The sequence below is a fragment of the Pipra filicauda genome, unplaced genomic scaffold, assembly GCF_003945595.2.
Source record: "Pipra filicauda isolate LSUMZ 115617 unplaced genomic scaffold, ASM394559v2 scaffold606_size451818_pilon, whole genome shotgun sequence".
Lineage (NCBI taxonomy): Eukaryota > Metazoa > Chordata > Aves > Passeriformes > Pipridae > Pipra > Pipra filicauda.
This window is the reverse complement of record NW_024104761.1, coordinates 278,340-294,155: the sequence shown is the minus strand read 5'-3', so window position 1 is coordinate 294,155 and position 15,816 is coordinate 278,340. Positions and strand designations below refer to the sequence as shown.

Genomic DNA, 15,816 nt, shown 5'->3' with positions numbered 1-15,816 from the left:
TCCCTGTAAGGACAAGGATCAAACATTATTCCAGCTTCAGTGCTTGTACAGTTTTCCCTGTAACAACCTCTAGATACAATAATCTAATGCTGCCTTTAGGAAGAAAGGAAAGAAGGAGTGAACCTCATGCTGAGGTTCTCATTTTGATGGCAAATGTTGGTAACTTGAAGGTTTAACACCAAAATCCAAGTGGAGCTCACATACATTACTTGAGGAGAACTGCAAAATAGTATTAACCGTATAAAACATAAGGATACAACTTCCTCGCTCCGTGGAGCCTTCAGGGTGGCTGCACAAGTTATCAGTGCGAAAAAAAGTCATTTACACCTTTGCTAAAGCAAAAAAAAAGGCACCTGAGAGCTCCTTGGTCCTGGGGGTGGTTCAGCCCCCCCTGGCTTGGGCTGCGAGTGCCTTTCAGAGGAGGCGCTGGCAGAGGGTTTGCGGGAAGGACGCGGGAGGTGGAGCCGCTCCCGTCAAATTCCGCAGGAGTTTTGTGCCCGCTGGTCAGACGTGTCAATCCTATTAGCTGGGTTATCCATGGGTCACAGCACAGGGGCTGAGGGCTGAATGTGTTTGTTCTGCAAATTGGGCTAATACTGTGAGACCATAAAAGAGGATGTGTAACGTGTTTGGCCTCTTGCTGGTATCTGAGATCACAGTGCAGGTTTCCTTGAAACTAATTTTAGGCTACCTTACAGCTAGGAAAGACTTAAATGTCATTAATAATGGCCACTATCTTTTTAACATTTAATACATCATAAATCATAGCAAAAAAATTTTGCTCCTGATTTGGAATGAGGGAGTTGGAACAAAATTAAATCTGAATAAAATCGAGTTGGCCAAGGCAGGGGATTCCTCCTGGAGGGTGCTGTGCCACCGGGTAACCTGGCAGGCTGAGCTGAGTGTGTTCATGGAGGTGGCATCACAAGAGGTCATCTAAAGCTCAGGTCAACACAGCAGCCTCATCCTAAAACAAGCTCTCACTGGATGGGCTGTGCTGAGGTTCAGATCCAGAGCTGGGATTGTCACCTGGCTGTACCAAACAGCGTGACCAGGGCGGTGGCTTCCCTGTCAGACATCCTGGCAATCATTTTCTTTGCTGCCCTCACTTTTATGGTGACACTGCTGTTGTCTGTTGCCTCTGTCCTGGCTAGAAACAGCAATGTGATGCTTAACCATGGCTGGGTGTGATATCATTACTGTATTTGGTGCAAGAAGGAGATATTAGACACTATTAATAAAATGGCTCATCCAGTGTCACCTCCTGTCCCTCAGAGCTCAGCCTTGTGCACCAAGTGTTGCCAACGTCCTTCAACACCCGCTTAAACACACAGCAGTAACAGCACAGGGCTGATAATAATAGTCCTGAGCTGAGCTCTAAACCAGGGGAAAGCTGTTTCCAACTGAGTGTTTTTGATGCAGGAAGGATGTTTGATGTAAATGTTGGGAGAATAATTCGTGTTGGGCATGTACATGAATGCAGATGTGATTTGGATGGCAGGCACAGGACGTTTAGAAATGGAAATCTCATTATCCTGACAGTAATTCAGGACTATTACAGGGGAGCTTAGGGTCTTTAATCAGTAACACTGTATTAGCATAACAGAGTTAATTGAGATAAAGTAAAAGATGATGATTAAAGAACATTTTTCTCCACCTAAGCCCTGCTACCTGCTGTATCCAAACACCTCAGTGGGCCAAGTCCTGCCTCTGATTTGCTGATCCCTTCTCCCCGAGTCAAGGTGAGCACAGGTGGGTTTGCCTCCTGCCAGAATCACAGAGCATTCTGAGCTGGAAGGGACCCACAAGGATCATCGAGTCCAACTCTTAAGTGAATGGCATGTACTGGGATCTTTAGCTTGATCTCACAGCAGAAGAACCTGGGGACAGCCTGGATTAACACCTGCACATCTTTTACTGACCTGTAGAAGATGTGATGTCTCACAGGGGACAAGGGCAAGGCAGGGAGCAGTCCCTGGGGCTGGAACTGAGAGCAGGGGCACTGCTGCACTGGGTTTGTTCCCTTATAAAGGCCCTTCTCTGGCTTATTTTAAACCCCACTAATCCTGAGGTGACAACAGCTTTCTTATCTCTGTGCCCTGGGGGTGGTTCTGCAACCAGTGTGGCTGAGCTCAGCAAAGGGCTGTGATTCAGAGAGCCAAATTCACCATTGCAAAGATTTCTTTGCCCTGGTTAGGAAGCCTGGCTGGGAGCTTGACCTGTCATTTCTTTCCTTTTGCTGCCACTTGAAGCCTTTCTTGGATGTTGTCTGAGATGGTCCCTGTATCCTTCTCTGCCCCATGCTCAGGCCACAGCCGTGCTCCAAGGATGCAGCTCCCACCACACTGGTTTCACTCCTCTGTGCCCCAGAGCCACTTTTTACCACTGAAAAGATCAGACACCTCGAGATAAATCTCTTATTTAACTGTAGTTTGTCCCAGAGCTGTCGGTTTGGGAAGATCATTGGGTTCATGTGTGGCTGGGCACTCCTGTGAGGTCTCCTAGTCACGATAGCACTCAGCCATCCCACCCAGGTCAGTCTTAGTTCATCTCCTTGGGAAAAGTGGCCCTTAACTCAGTCTTTCTCTTGGTGGTGACCACACAGTTTTGAGGGCTGCTCTGCTGTGCCTTTGAGCTGAGTACAAGGACTCCAGTACCAGCTCTGTCATCCTGGGTCCAGCTGCCCTCGGCTCTTTCTGGGCTCTCCCAGTAACCTCTTATATATCCTTTAGAAAACAGCTTAGCATTCCTTTCTAGATCCCTTCCTCCTGCCTTTGGAGACCAGAGCTGTATGTGGACACCATTGCCATCTCCATGGAGAGCACAGAGCAAACTGAAGCAATTTTGCTGACTCCTTTCTGTCTCAAGCAGTACCTCCTTTTGTTTGTTTGTCCCTAAATCCTTTGAAAAGGGGCATTTAGAAAGGACTGTTCCTCTCCTTTGGGTGACCCAAGCGTGTGTGGTCCGTACAGGAATGGCCACAGGGAGTCAGATGCGAAGGCCCTGCCGGCTCTGCTGGTGCACACGGAGCACAGAGCTGCTGCAGCGAGACCTTCTCACAGGTCCTCTTCGTGTTCAGCAGCCCGTGGTTACTTCCAGCTAAAAATAACGTGCTCTAAGGTCTTGGAAGAATTAGCTGGCTCCCCTGTGCCTGAAGAAGCGCTGACTTTCCGTGTCAGCCCCAAGTTGTTCTCGGTGATGAATTAGCCCTTGTTCCGACCGCACGCTGTAATGGGCTCCCTGGCTCTGCCTGCCTCGGCAGCCAAATGCCACTGTGCACTCAGGAGTCAAACACACAGTTTGAAAACCTCCAAGGGGAGATCTCCAGCCCTGGCTGCCGTAATCAAAGCTTTTGCAAAGCGTGTTTTCCTTGTGCAAAGTTACGGAGGAGCTCGAAACCGTAATGGCGCGATGGTTTCAGATGCAAACACCGTTGATCCTTATTAAATAAACAGCTCGGAAGAACACACTTGGTCAATAGCAGGAAGATTTATGATGGCTACAGGAACTGCAAAAGGATATTTGGGCTGCCATCAGCAGCTTTGGTCGGAACAAAAGAGCCCAGGCAGGATCTTTAAACACACAGACCACAAGTGTTTTGTTCTGTGTCTATTTAAATCGGAGTAAAAATACACCGACAACAGAAGGAACAGATTGACTTCTAAAATATTCCATGAGATAAACAACAGCTTTGGCTAACTCCAACTGAGAGATTTTTACCTCGTGAAAAGTCTGAACAGTCCTGGAGCTCAGGGGGTTCCTAAGGGTGGCACAAGCCACTGTTTCAAACGAGCTGTTTTGTAAACTTGCAAAAACAGGCAACGTCTGTGTCACAGAATCACAGAATCTGGGATGGTTTAGGTTGGAAAGAACCCTAAAGATCATCTGGTTCCACCCCTTGCCATGGGCAGGGACACCTCCCACTAGCCCAGGTTGCTCCAAGCCCCGTCCAACCTGGCCTTGGACACTTTCAGGGATCCAGGGGCAGCCACAGCTTCTCTGGGCAACCTGTGCCAGGGCCTTCCCACCCTCACAGGGAGGAATTTATTCCTAATATCCAATCTAGACCTGCTCTCCTTTAGTCTGAGTCCATCCTCCCTTGTCCTGTCACTACACTGCTTGTAGTCAGATGATCTGCTTCAGCCCCAAAGTTTAGCTGGAGTTTCTCAGGCTGAAATTATAGGGAAGCTAAACCAGAGGTTTTATGAAAAGAACAAGCTGCAACCTCTCCATAGAAGAGGGAATATTTTACAGTTAGCAAGAAGAGCCAAGTGTCACCTCTTTTTTATTTTAATCTTATTCCAACCCCATGATTTCCCAAAAATAGACTCACTCACCGGGAACGTCACGTTCATCTCGATTCAGCTAATGATATTTATACTTTTATATTGGATAGGATTAATTTTCCTATCCTGTTAATGCAGCATGTGATTATTAAATACCTTTACTGCATGCATAGACATATACTTTCTGTGTCAGAAAGGAAAGCAACTGGCATTTTAAATTACTGAGTGATAATTGTAGGTGGCTGTTTTCCATAATGGTTAAGGAATTCCTTTCAAGATGATAAATGGTTATAAGACTCCCTTTTACACAAAATGAGTTCACAAGTGAATTCATTCGACAGTCACGGATTGTGGGTCTCCTGGAGAACATTTCCACCCCTCAAAGGTACATGTGTTAATGTAGTGAACATGTGTAACAGCACATTATGGAGGAAAGGTATGGAAACTTCCCAAATGATGGGTTTGGGTACTAACACATTGTACAACTAATGCTACAGCTCAGATCTGGCCAAATTTCAATGAGGCTTATTTCACATCCACAGCTAAAGAAGTGCAGTCAGTGCCTGAGCAAAAGGGGATCCAATGACAAGCAAAGTAAATTATTATCCTGGCATTTTAAGTAAAAGGTTTTACAAAATCAATACACAGCCCTGCACTGTTAACATATCAATTGCAGAAGTGAATTCCAGCGAGGGAAATCTGCCAAAAAGAAAAGATTTTATCCTGACAGGAGTGAAAGAAACAGACATTCAATCAGAGCAAGTGTCAGGAAAGCCAAGAGAAATAAGAGCTCTGTTCTACCAAGCACTGTTTCCCCAGTCATAAAAGCACTGATTGAAAAAGAGACTCTGCTGCTTATGAAACTCTAAAGCCTGACTTCAAGGCTCCTGAACAGCCCAGCCCACTGGTGATTTTCATAGCTCCCTGCTTTCCACACGAGGCTCAAAGGCATTCCCAGAGCAGAACATGGCAGCATTGTTTCTCCAGCCTCCCCCTCTCTAGGCCCATGCCCCGAGCACTGTTGTCGTAGTGGGCAGCACTTTTCAACCCTGTATAAAGAAGAGTAAATGAATTTACCTTAATGAACGGTAAACCCAGCCCACAACTCTCTTTGCCTTTATCCAAGCTCAAAGTGTTGCTGACACGCACTGATTCGGAGGGGCAAGCAGACAAAAGTTTTTAATTTGTTACTCCAGACTTCAATGGGGAAGTTAAGGATTTTCCAGACAAAAGACTAAGACTCAGCTAACCCCAGCTGAATGCCTCTTTCTGTTCATTTGCCTTTTGTGCTGTAACTGCTAACGGTGCTAAAAGAAAGAGCCCGATGACTGACGTGCCCCTTCATTCCTGTTATACAAATCTGTGCTCGGAAACACAGGCAGGATCAGCTGAGCTCTGGGCAAAGCTGCAGAGCAAAACAACATCTTTCCTCTGCAAAGCTCTGTTTGCCACCAGTCTCAGCCTGGCTTTGGGTGGAGAAAAACCTTTCCAAAAGCATTCGTGGATTATATGCTTTGTTTGCAACCCACACTGCCTGGAAAACATAAAACCAGCTCGATACGTAAGGGCCAGAACTAAACAGACTGTGAGCACAGAGAACAGATTTCAGTCAGTTTGAGTGTGAGATTTATTGGCTGCACCCTCAGTAAGTGTGCAGGCAACACCAAGTTGGGTGGGAGTGCTGATGTGCTGCAGGGCAGGAAGGCTCTGCAGAGGGAGCTGGACAGGCTGGATCCGTGGGCTGAGGGACAACAAGGCCCAGTGCCGGGTCCTGCCCTTGGGTCACACCAACCCCTGCAGCTCCAGGCTGGGGCAGAGGGGCTGCAAAGCTGGGAAAGGCCCTGGGGGTGCTGGTGACAGCGGCTGGACACGAGCCCGGCTGTGCCCAGGGGGGCAAGAAGGCCAAGGGCCCCTGGGCTGTGCCAGCCATGGTGTGGGCACAGGAGCAGGGCAGGATTGTCCCCTGTGCTGGCACCGCTGAGGGACCGCGAGGGCTGGGCCCAGTTCTGGGCCCTCAACAGGAGAGACCCGGAGGGGCTGGAGCGTGTGCAGGGAAGGGAACGGAGCTGGGGAAGGGGCTGGAGCAGCAGGAGGGGCTGAGGGAGCTGGGGGGGCTCAGCCTGGAGAAAAGGAGGCTCAGGGGGGACCTTCTGGCTCTGCAAGTCCCTGACAGGAGGGGGGAGCCGGGGGGGGTCGGGCTCTGCTGCCAGGGAACAAGGGACAGGAGGAGAGGGAACGGCCTCCAGCTGTGCCAGGGGAGGCTCAGGTTGGCCAGGAGGAGGAATTTGTTGCTGGAAAGGGTGGTGAGGCCTTGTCAGGGGCTGCCCAGGGAGGTTTGGAGTGCCCAGCCCTGGAGGTGTCCCAGGAAGGCCTGGCCGTGGCACTCAGTGCTCTGGGCTGGGGGACAAGGTGGGCATCGGGCACAGGGGGGACTCCATGGGCTGGGAGGGCTTTTCCAGCCTGAATGATTCGGGGATTCTGTGACAACTGGTCTGGACTGTCCTTGCTACCATAACCATGATGTACTTTTGGCATGGCTGCAGAGTTTGGGGAGGACAGAACAAGCACCTGTCTTCATCTTAACACCGAAGGGATTAGGAGTTCATTTTGATATTTGCTTCTCCTCTTGTGTGAGGGTATTAGCAAGTACAGTAATTTCTTTGGCTTCCTAATGCCTCACCATCTCTCAAATCTAGAGGAGATGAAAGGTAAGCTTCACAAAACAAGGCAGTGAAGAGCACACAGAGAAGTGAGCCAGCAGTGAGTTGTTACCTCCTGTGGAAAAAATAAAGTGGCAAAGTTAACTAGTCCAGATAAGAAAGAAATGTTGAATGGCATTTAAATTGCCTCTAAAGTTCTGGAAATAAATATCTATAAAACGGCTTCTTACATCCATTGGCAGATAAAAGTTAACATGGCCTTGGTTTTTCTAAGGGTAATGTGGACGATCAACACTTTTTAAAAGAAAATAAAAACTCTGAGCAGCAATAAAAAATGTAGAAGGAATTGAAAAGCGGTAGCACAAGGATGATTTTCTGCCTTAGGATTAGGAGAAACGTTACCAGACAACATTTTGTTTACTGAATCACCTAAAAAGGTGCCTTGGTCATGAAGAAAATCTGTCTTAGATGCCTGTTGTAATTTTAGAAAGCTGCTGGCCAGCCGTGACTGTACATCTGCTGAATAACTTGGCAAACTGCCCCCCTTTCCAGTTCTTCACCCTGAATGATTTAACAAGATGTGGCTTTGAATGCAGCGTGATACAGTTGGATTTGTTTCATGCCAACTCCTGACACTGAGTTTTTCTGAAGCTCTTTCAGAGCTCCTCTGTCCCTCTTTTTTGCAGAGGATGGATGGCCCTGGCCAGGGGAAGTCACGCTGTTGGCATTGTCACTACAACAGCCCTGTTGTCTTGGGCAAGAAGCTTGGTCATAAAAGCAGGCTTGAACCTCTGGCTGGAAGCAGAGTAGGAGAACAGGGCACAGGACCAAAAGCATCCTGTCTCACCAAGCTCAGTATCTCCCATCAGTGGCAGGCAAACCACCTCCTCCCTCTCACGGAGGAAGTTAATCTTGAAGTTTATCTTGCCAAGCTTATCTTGAGGCCAGCTGGGTCACAGACTGCTGGAAGACTATTCCCAAAGCTGCCCTGTCCAGATGAGAATCTTCCTCGTGTCCAGCCCACGTTCACTCATGTCCAGTTTGCACCCATCTGAGTGCCCTCTTTGTACCACTGTGCACCACCCCGGCAGCGCTTCCCTGCCATCCTGCCCGTGGGTGGGTGTGGCTGTGGGTGCCCGTGCTGTGACTGAGGCAGTGCCACAGTGGGGAGTGTTAATCTCTCCCTGTCTGCACTGATAATGTCCTCCCTGTTAAACCTCAGCCCACCTCTGACTTGTTCTCTCCACTGGGTCACTGCTGAGCTTTGTGCTGTCAGCACTTAGTTATTATGGCCTTTTTTGGCCACCCGAGCCCGAACCCGGTCTGACAAAACCATACAGAAAAGAATGCCACTGGACTAAATAGTTAATTAATTGCTCTGGTCAGTTTGTGGGATCACAGAATCATTTAGGTTGGAAAAGATCTCCAAGACCATCGAGTCCACCTTGTGCCCAATGCCCACCTTGTCCCCCAGCCCAGAGCACTGAGTGCCATGTCCGGTCCTTCCTTGGAATGGGCACTCCAAACCTCCCTGGGCAGCCCCTGCCAAGGCCTGACCACCCTTTCCAGCAAGAAATTCCTCCTCCTGGCCAACCTGAGCCTCCCCTGGTGCCACCTGAAGCCATTTGCTCTTGTCCTGTCCAGTTCTTTCACTGTTCTGACTAGTCCCTTGCATTGAGCATGTTTGAATCTTTGAGTTTCTTTCTGCCTGTTATTTGGTGAAAATACAATCCAGAAATTTTCCTTTTCCATATACAGAGCACACATCCACATTGTGTAGTTGCTATCCTCCTCTTACTTACCTGGAAAAAGAAACTGTTATTATTTATTTTTAGTCTTGGAAAACCCAGCTTGGCTGGATTTTGAGGCTTTCTGAATTTATCTCTGTGTTTTTGACATTCCAAGCCATCCCACAGCCCGACTGTTTTGCTGTGTGGGGTCACACTGCTCAAGAACTGGAAGGGCCTGACGTGCTCCAGAAAGACAACCACATAATTATGGGGTGGCCAGGCTGAGAGAGTTGCCCACACAGGGTGAAGCCACACTGCCAGACCAGAAACTCTGCTTGCAAAGAGGCCAAACCACTCGGGATCCCCAGAGGTTTCCGTGTTTTCTGGGAGAACAAGGCATGTGACACACAGCCTCCTTAGGACATGGCTGTGCCTCTGGAGCCATTCCCAACAGCAATCAGGTGGTGGCTCTGCCCTCATTACAGGCCACTTAAATGAACAAAAAGTAGCCACCAAAAGTATTAGGAGATGGTCCCTCTCTCTCCATTAGGACAGAATGGATGAGATCTGGATTCAACCCTTTTTGCAGAAAGCAGTAATTATCAGTGCACGTGTCGTTCCTTTTCCAGTTCTCCGACTGCCAACCAGAATGTGCCATCAGGTAAGGCAAAGCCCCTTGCTTTCCTTGGGAGCAGTGAACGTGTTCCTGCTCTCTGCTCACAGAGAACACAAAGGGCTCCCCAGAAGAGCAGGAAGTGCCTCTGAAGAGCCCACACTTCCGAAGAAGCAGCAGGGACCCGGCAATGTCCCCAGATCAAAGCAGTTTTGCACCCAGGGTACAAAAACATGCATCAAAGTGAGCCCCACTCTGCTGACATGGCTTTGCACTGGGCTGAGATGTGATGCCAACTGACAGAGGATCAACAGCCTGGGTTTCTGGATGCCACCATCTCACCCACCAGCAGCAGCAACTCAGCTGTGCTTGCTAAGCACAAACACAAGCTGCTGCATGTGAGCCAGGGAAGTTCTCGGGGAAAAGGGTTACCCTCCTCGTGGGAGAAATAAAAACAGCTCAGTTATTGATGCTACAAAGAGCACAAGAAACCCCCAAAGCTGCTGTGCTGGTGCATCATCTCCAAGTGTGAAGGCGTGACCCAAAAGCTGCTCTGAGCCCACACCCTCCACCTCCTGTGAGTCTCCACCACACCCCTCCATCTTTCTGCCCCTCTTTACTCCAGATCAGACTCCCATCAGCTCGCCCCTGCCCTGCCCTGCCCCACCCCTCCTGCCCAGGCCCAGAGCCAGAACAGTGACACTCTCCTGGAGATCACACCTGGGCTGCTGGCTGGGCAGGATGTCTGCAGCGCTCATCTGCTTGAGTAAGATAAAGTTGGCTTGTCTGGAGGATGCATTTGGATGCTGTTGAGTTTGCTTTCTGCCTTCAAAGCTGGGAATTCACTTGCTAAGGGAGAATAACTCAACAGCAAAGGAATCAAGGACAGGTTTTGCTCTGAGCCAATGCCTTGGTCTGAAGATGACACCCAGCAGAGTGTCCCAATAGCACCACTCCCGAGTGCCTGACTTTCCTGGTCCTTTGGGACTGCAAAGCTCAAAGACTGACAACAACTAACAGGCCAAGTGCTGGTGCTGCCCCTGGATCAGGATAACCCCTGGGATCAATCCAGGCTGGGGATGAGCAGATGGAGCAGCCCAGGCAGAAGGCCCTGGGGGTGCTGGTGGGGCAGAGGCTGGACCTGCCCCGGCCCAGAAACCCCCCGTGCCCTGGGCTGATCCCCCAGCGTGGGCAGCAGGGCAGGGGGGGATTCTGCCCCTCTGCCCCTCAGGGGAGACCCCCCTGCAGAGCTGCTCCAGCCCTGGGAACAGCCCAGCAAGGACATGGAGCTGCTGGAGCCAGTCCAGAGGAGGCCCCAAGAGGATGAGAGGGCTGGAGCAGCTCTGCTGGGAGGAAAGGCTGGGAGAGTTGGGATTGTTCAGCCTGGAGAGGAGAAGCTTTGGGGTGACCTGATTGCAGACATAAAATTACCTCCCTACATGAAGGGAGCCTGCAAGAAAGATGGAGAGAGACTATTTCCAAGGGCCTGGAGTGCCAGGATGAGAGGGAATGGCTTCCCCCTGACAGAGGACAAGGTTAGATACGGGAAGAATGGGATATTGGGAAGGAATTGTTCCCTGTGAGGGTGGGGAGGCCCTGGCACAGGTTGCCCAGGGAAGCTGTGGCTGCCCCTGGATCCCTGGAAGTGTCCAAGGCCAGGTTGGACGGGGCTTGGAGCAACCTGGGCTAGTGGAAGGTGTCCCTGCCCATGGCAGGGGGTGGCACTGGATGGGCTTTAAGGTCCCTTCCAACCCAAACCATTCTATGATTCTATAATTATTTCTTCTCCTAAAACCACAGCTGGCCACCAGATAATAAGGGATGGCTGCAAACCAGCAGGAAGAGATCTTTGCTTGGAGATCCATTCCTTGAAAGTAAAGGAATGAGTTTGCATGGGAAAGAAAACAGAACACAAAATTCAAGGGTGACACCTTTTCCTCCCTGGACCATGGAATTGATATCACTGGTTTTTAAGGCGTTATACAGAGAGCTGAAACCTAGAACCACTCCTGACTTTTACAGCTGCAGGCAGGCAGTTCTGTATGATGGGAATTACCCCAAGGCTCAGACTGGCCACGGGAGCAGTTTCTTCACTCCTGAGAAGACCAGGTAGTAGCATACACTCAGCCAGGGATGCAGTAAACTATGGTTTTTCTGCCCTTTGACTGCTAAAGAAATATATCACCATTAATTGCAATTACAGGCCACCAAAGCACTGAGGAGCAGGAAGGATTGATAAGAAAAAAGGTGCTTTCATAAGAGGTTGGTGCATTAACTTCCTCAGTCATTTGGAACGTTGCTTGGGTGGGAAATTGAGAGACACCTCTATGGAAAATCCACAGCTGAAGCAGAAATAAAGAACTTGTTCAGGACAGGACTAATTTGACTGCACTCTCTGTAAGAGAACAAAAAAATGCTACTGAATGGAAACATGAGTCATGAAATAACCACCCTCAACATCACCCCACTTGAAAATGGAAAGAAACAAAAAAGATAAAGGAGAAGGGGAGAGAGAACAATCTGATAATGTTGCATTTGGAACAGGTATGTTTGTAAATGCTTTTGGCTTCTAATTTAAACACAAACAAGAATGAAAAAGAAAATGACAATATTGTGGAGGATGAAAATGGTAACATGGCTGTTGTGTAAATGCTTTGTCCATGGTTCTGGGATATGAACTGGACTTGTCCTGACTCCTTATAGAGTGATATCTCATTAATGAGATTATCCATGTCTTAACAGACACATAGAAAAAAATCCCGTGAAACCATTCAAATGACATAACTGAACAATTTAATGTTCAAACCAACTTAAGACACTATTTTCTGAAAACTGCACTGTAAGTAGTTCCATGCTGGTTTTGTTGTAACAGATGATGTGCTAGGAATTATTGTGGTAGATGTGCCTCATATAAACTATGGAATTATGTTGGAGTATTTGCATTTTATCCCCTCTGGACCTGTTTTCAACCTGAAATCCAAATTCCTTCTCTGTGCTGCTCTTGAAACGCTTACTTACCAATTTAGTCCAGCCTTGTAAAATTACAAAGCCCCCGGAATAATTTTTGAGGAACCATTTAAATCTAAAAGACCCACACTTAAACAAATGATAAAACCAGTTTTGTTTGTCTCACTGCTCCTGAAAACTACTGTTTTATAGTGGTGTCCTCTTTTCTAAAACAATAGCCAGCGTTTAGCTTCACCTTTGTGCACAAACTGGGGTTTAACCTGAGCCCTTCCCAGCACAGCTCCATGAGCAGTGAAATGCACGTGCAGTCATTAAGAGTTTGTTTACCTGCTCCACGGTACTGGCAATTAAAATGAGGTGCAATGGGGTTTCCACCTCTGCACTGGGGAGATTGTCCTCTGAATCACCATGGAATTTGCTCCCTCTTCCTTCACACCCTTCAGTGTGGCTCACACACAAGGGTCTCGTGATGGAATCCCCAGCAGAACAACCGAGTGCGTTACCTGTCAAGTGAGATGGATTTGAGGACAGCTGGTGGTGTTCAGACATCACAAATCCAACCCTGGATTATCTTTATGAAACAAACGGCACAAAATCCCCCCCCGTCCACAGTTCTTGCTCTATACCCTGAAAGTTGCCATTCTGCTTGATAAGAGGTAACCTTTCACACACTACAGAGGGTCAAGCCAAAGCCTCCAAGAAGATAATGTAGTTTGCAGTCATACTTTTCCTTTCCCAAAGCCAGCAGGAAACGTGCCAAGTAGCCCTGCACAGTATCACTGGGAGACAGCTAAGTCTGCTTAGCTTTGAGAGCCCAGAACTTTGCCCAGAAGCTTTAAAACTTACTTATTCCCATATTTTCTACCATGAAAATTTATTTATTCAGTGCAAGTTGTCAACTGTATAAGCAACAGCCTGACTGTGTAGGCAGGGAGTGAAATCTGACTGTGTAAAACATAGGTCTCCCCAGGACATCCTGTGGGCCAAAAGCTAAGCCTTTCTCATGAGACTGGAGATGTTTTTGTTAACAACAAGGCTCGCTTTTTGCTACAGACAACTCTGTTTCCTTAGCTACAAACTGTTACCTATTCAGAAGTGAGGGTTTATGTGAAAACGGGTATAATCAGCACTGGGGATGTTTTGCTTATGCTTTTGCCCAAATGGTTTTATAACCTGATGTGTCACCAGCGTGCTCAGGCTTTTCCACAGGACGACTCTTTTTATTCTTTGCTTTTCTAAGCCTCTCTAAGCTTTTCTGGATAGATTATCACAATGCCTTCATTCCATGCTGCCAGCGATGCCACGGGATGGGATTGAGTATCTGCAGGGAGGGGGCAGAGGATGGAGCAGGCTCTGCTCAGGGGGCCCAGCAATGGCACAAGAGGAACGGGCAGGAACTGATGCCCAGGAAGTTCCAGCTGGACAGGAGGAAGAATCTGTGCAGTGACCAAGCAGTGAACAGGCTGCCCAGAGAGGGTGTGGAGTCTCCTCACTGGAGATATTCCAGAGCTGTCTGGACACACTCCCGTGCCCTGTGCTCTGGGATGGCCCTGTTGGAGCAGGGAGGTGGGACCAGATGCCTCACTGTGGTCCCTTCCAGCCTGACCCAATCTGATCCTGTGATTATTACCAATATTGGTGGCTCTCTGGATACCTGTCCTGGCTGGAAGCATCCCTGGCTGCAAACTCTGTGCTGGCACTCGTTTTTCCACTGCTCCATATTTCCACCTGTTCCTGCTGGGAACACAAAAACCATGTTAAACAAAGTTGGACTCCTCTGAGGAGGCTCAGGGATGTGTCTTACCATTGTCTGCAACTCGCTGACAGGAGGGTGGAGTTCCCTTGTTCCCTGGGAGCAGAGCCCAAAGGACAGGACAAGAGGAAACAGCCTTAAGCTGTGCCAGGGGAGGGTCAGGTTGGACAGGAGGAGGAATTTGTTGCTGGAAAGGGTGGTGAGGCCTTGGCAGGGGCTGCCCAGGGAGGTTTGGAGTGCCCAGCCCAGGAGGTGTCCAGGGAAGGCCTGGCCGTGGCACTCAGTGCTCTGGGCTGGGTGATAAGGGGGGGATCAGGCACAGGTTGGACTTGATCGTCTTGGAGGTCTTCTTCAACCTAAATGATCCTGTGATTCAATGATCCATATGGATCCCTTCCAACTCAGGATATTGATTCTATGATTCTACTGAAAAAGCCACATGCCCCACACTGCCAACCCCTGCAGCAGTGACACACAGTCCCCTCACAGCATCACTGCCTGTATTTTGAGTGCAATCCAACTGCTTTTTGGCAAAAAAGGGGCCAAAAACACCCTCGAAAGCCCCTTCTTGAGTTAGCTTACCCATGTTGGAGGACAAAGTGGGCTCTGAGGGAAGATGTAGCCTCTGGCAACATTCCTGGTTTGGGATGAAATTTTATCATGGAAAAGCACAAAGAAAGAGAACGTGCTGACTTTTAAAAAAATCTATCAAAGCCAAGGCTTTTCTGATGCTGGAGATAGGCACACCTTATCTGAAGTTTTCACACAGCTCTGAGAAACAGAGATAGCTCTAAAGTTTACTTCCACATCCCCACTTGCCCGATTTCCAGCATGGCCCAGGTCCAGGGTTTTGCTGAGGCTTACGTCTTAATATTTAGCTAATTTAAATGCTAATTAGACTAATTTGTTGAATAAAACATGGTAGGGATTTCTTAACAAGTTTCTGCTACTGCTTTACATCTACAGAGAGATTTTCTGAAACAGGACACCAGGGACAGTACCACAGTACCAGGGACAGTTTGACAGTACCAGTCAAACAAGTTGGATTTTCTGTAATCCTAAATATATTGCAGAACTGCAGGGAAGATGGAGGAGCAGTATTAAATTCTTGAGACCTAGCACATCTGGGACACAGGAGCCCATCTGCCCCATGGGGTTTGCTTTGAGTTTTATATGCAAAGAAAACGTACCTTTTCTCTGCCTCTCATTCCTTACTGCAGTCGATCCAGTTGCTCTGCCTGGCGTTATTGGCGCCTGCACAGAGACAATAAACCTTTCCCCTCATGTCTGATACTGCGGGTAAACCTCTATGGGTTTACGGAGCTCCCTGCAGTCCGCGAGGCTCCACAGAGGCAAAGGAAGTACGAAAATAGGCCTGACGGCTCATGGCTCCCCTCAGGGGTCCCGCCACTCCCTCGCCGGGTGCGAGTGTCCCGGGCTGAGGCGGGAGAAGCCGTGAAGGGACAGCTCTGTACGAGACCCCGGGCTGAGGGGCGGCTCCTGAGGCGGGTGAAGCCGGGAGGTGGGCGGCTCTGCTTCGCTCCGCCGGAGTACGAGACCCCCAGGCTGAGGCGACCTGTGAAGGGGCGGGTGAAGCCATGAGGGGTTGGCTCGGCTCGGCTCGGCTCGGCTCGGCTCGGCTCGGCTCGGCTCGGCCTCGGTACGAAACCCCCAGACTGAGGCGGGTGAAGCCCTGAGGGGGCGGTTCCTTCACCTGGCTGTGAGTGTTCGGGGCTGGGGCGGTCCCGGGGGAGGGTGCAGCCGTGGGGGCGCGGCTCCGCTCCTCCCGGCTATAAGAGCCCCGGGC

At 49.2% G+C, this 15,816-nt stretch overlaps 1 long non-coding RNA gene across 1 annotated transcript; it reads right to left on the bottom strand.

Annotated features, from left to right (window-relative positions):
* Positions 1–15: 15 nt before the first annotated feature.
* On the bottom strand, positions 16–15,633 carry LOC120324615. The gene is made up of 4 exons (XR_005566064.1): positions 15,200–15,633; positions 13,911–13,993; positions 12,584–12,759; positions 16–57 (listed from the first exon to the last, which is right to left on the bottom strand). It is a non-coding gene; the product is annotated as an uncharacterized LOC120324615 (long non-coding RNA).
* Positions 15,634–15,816: the final 183 nt, after the last annotated feature.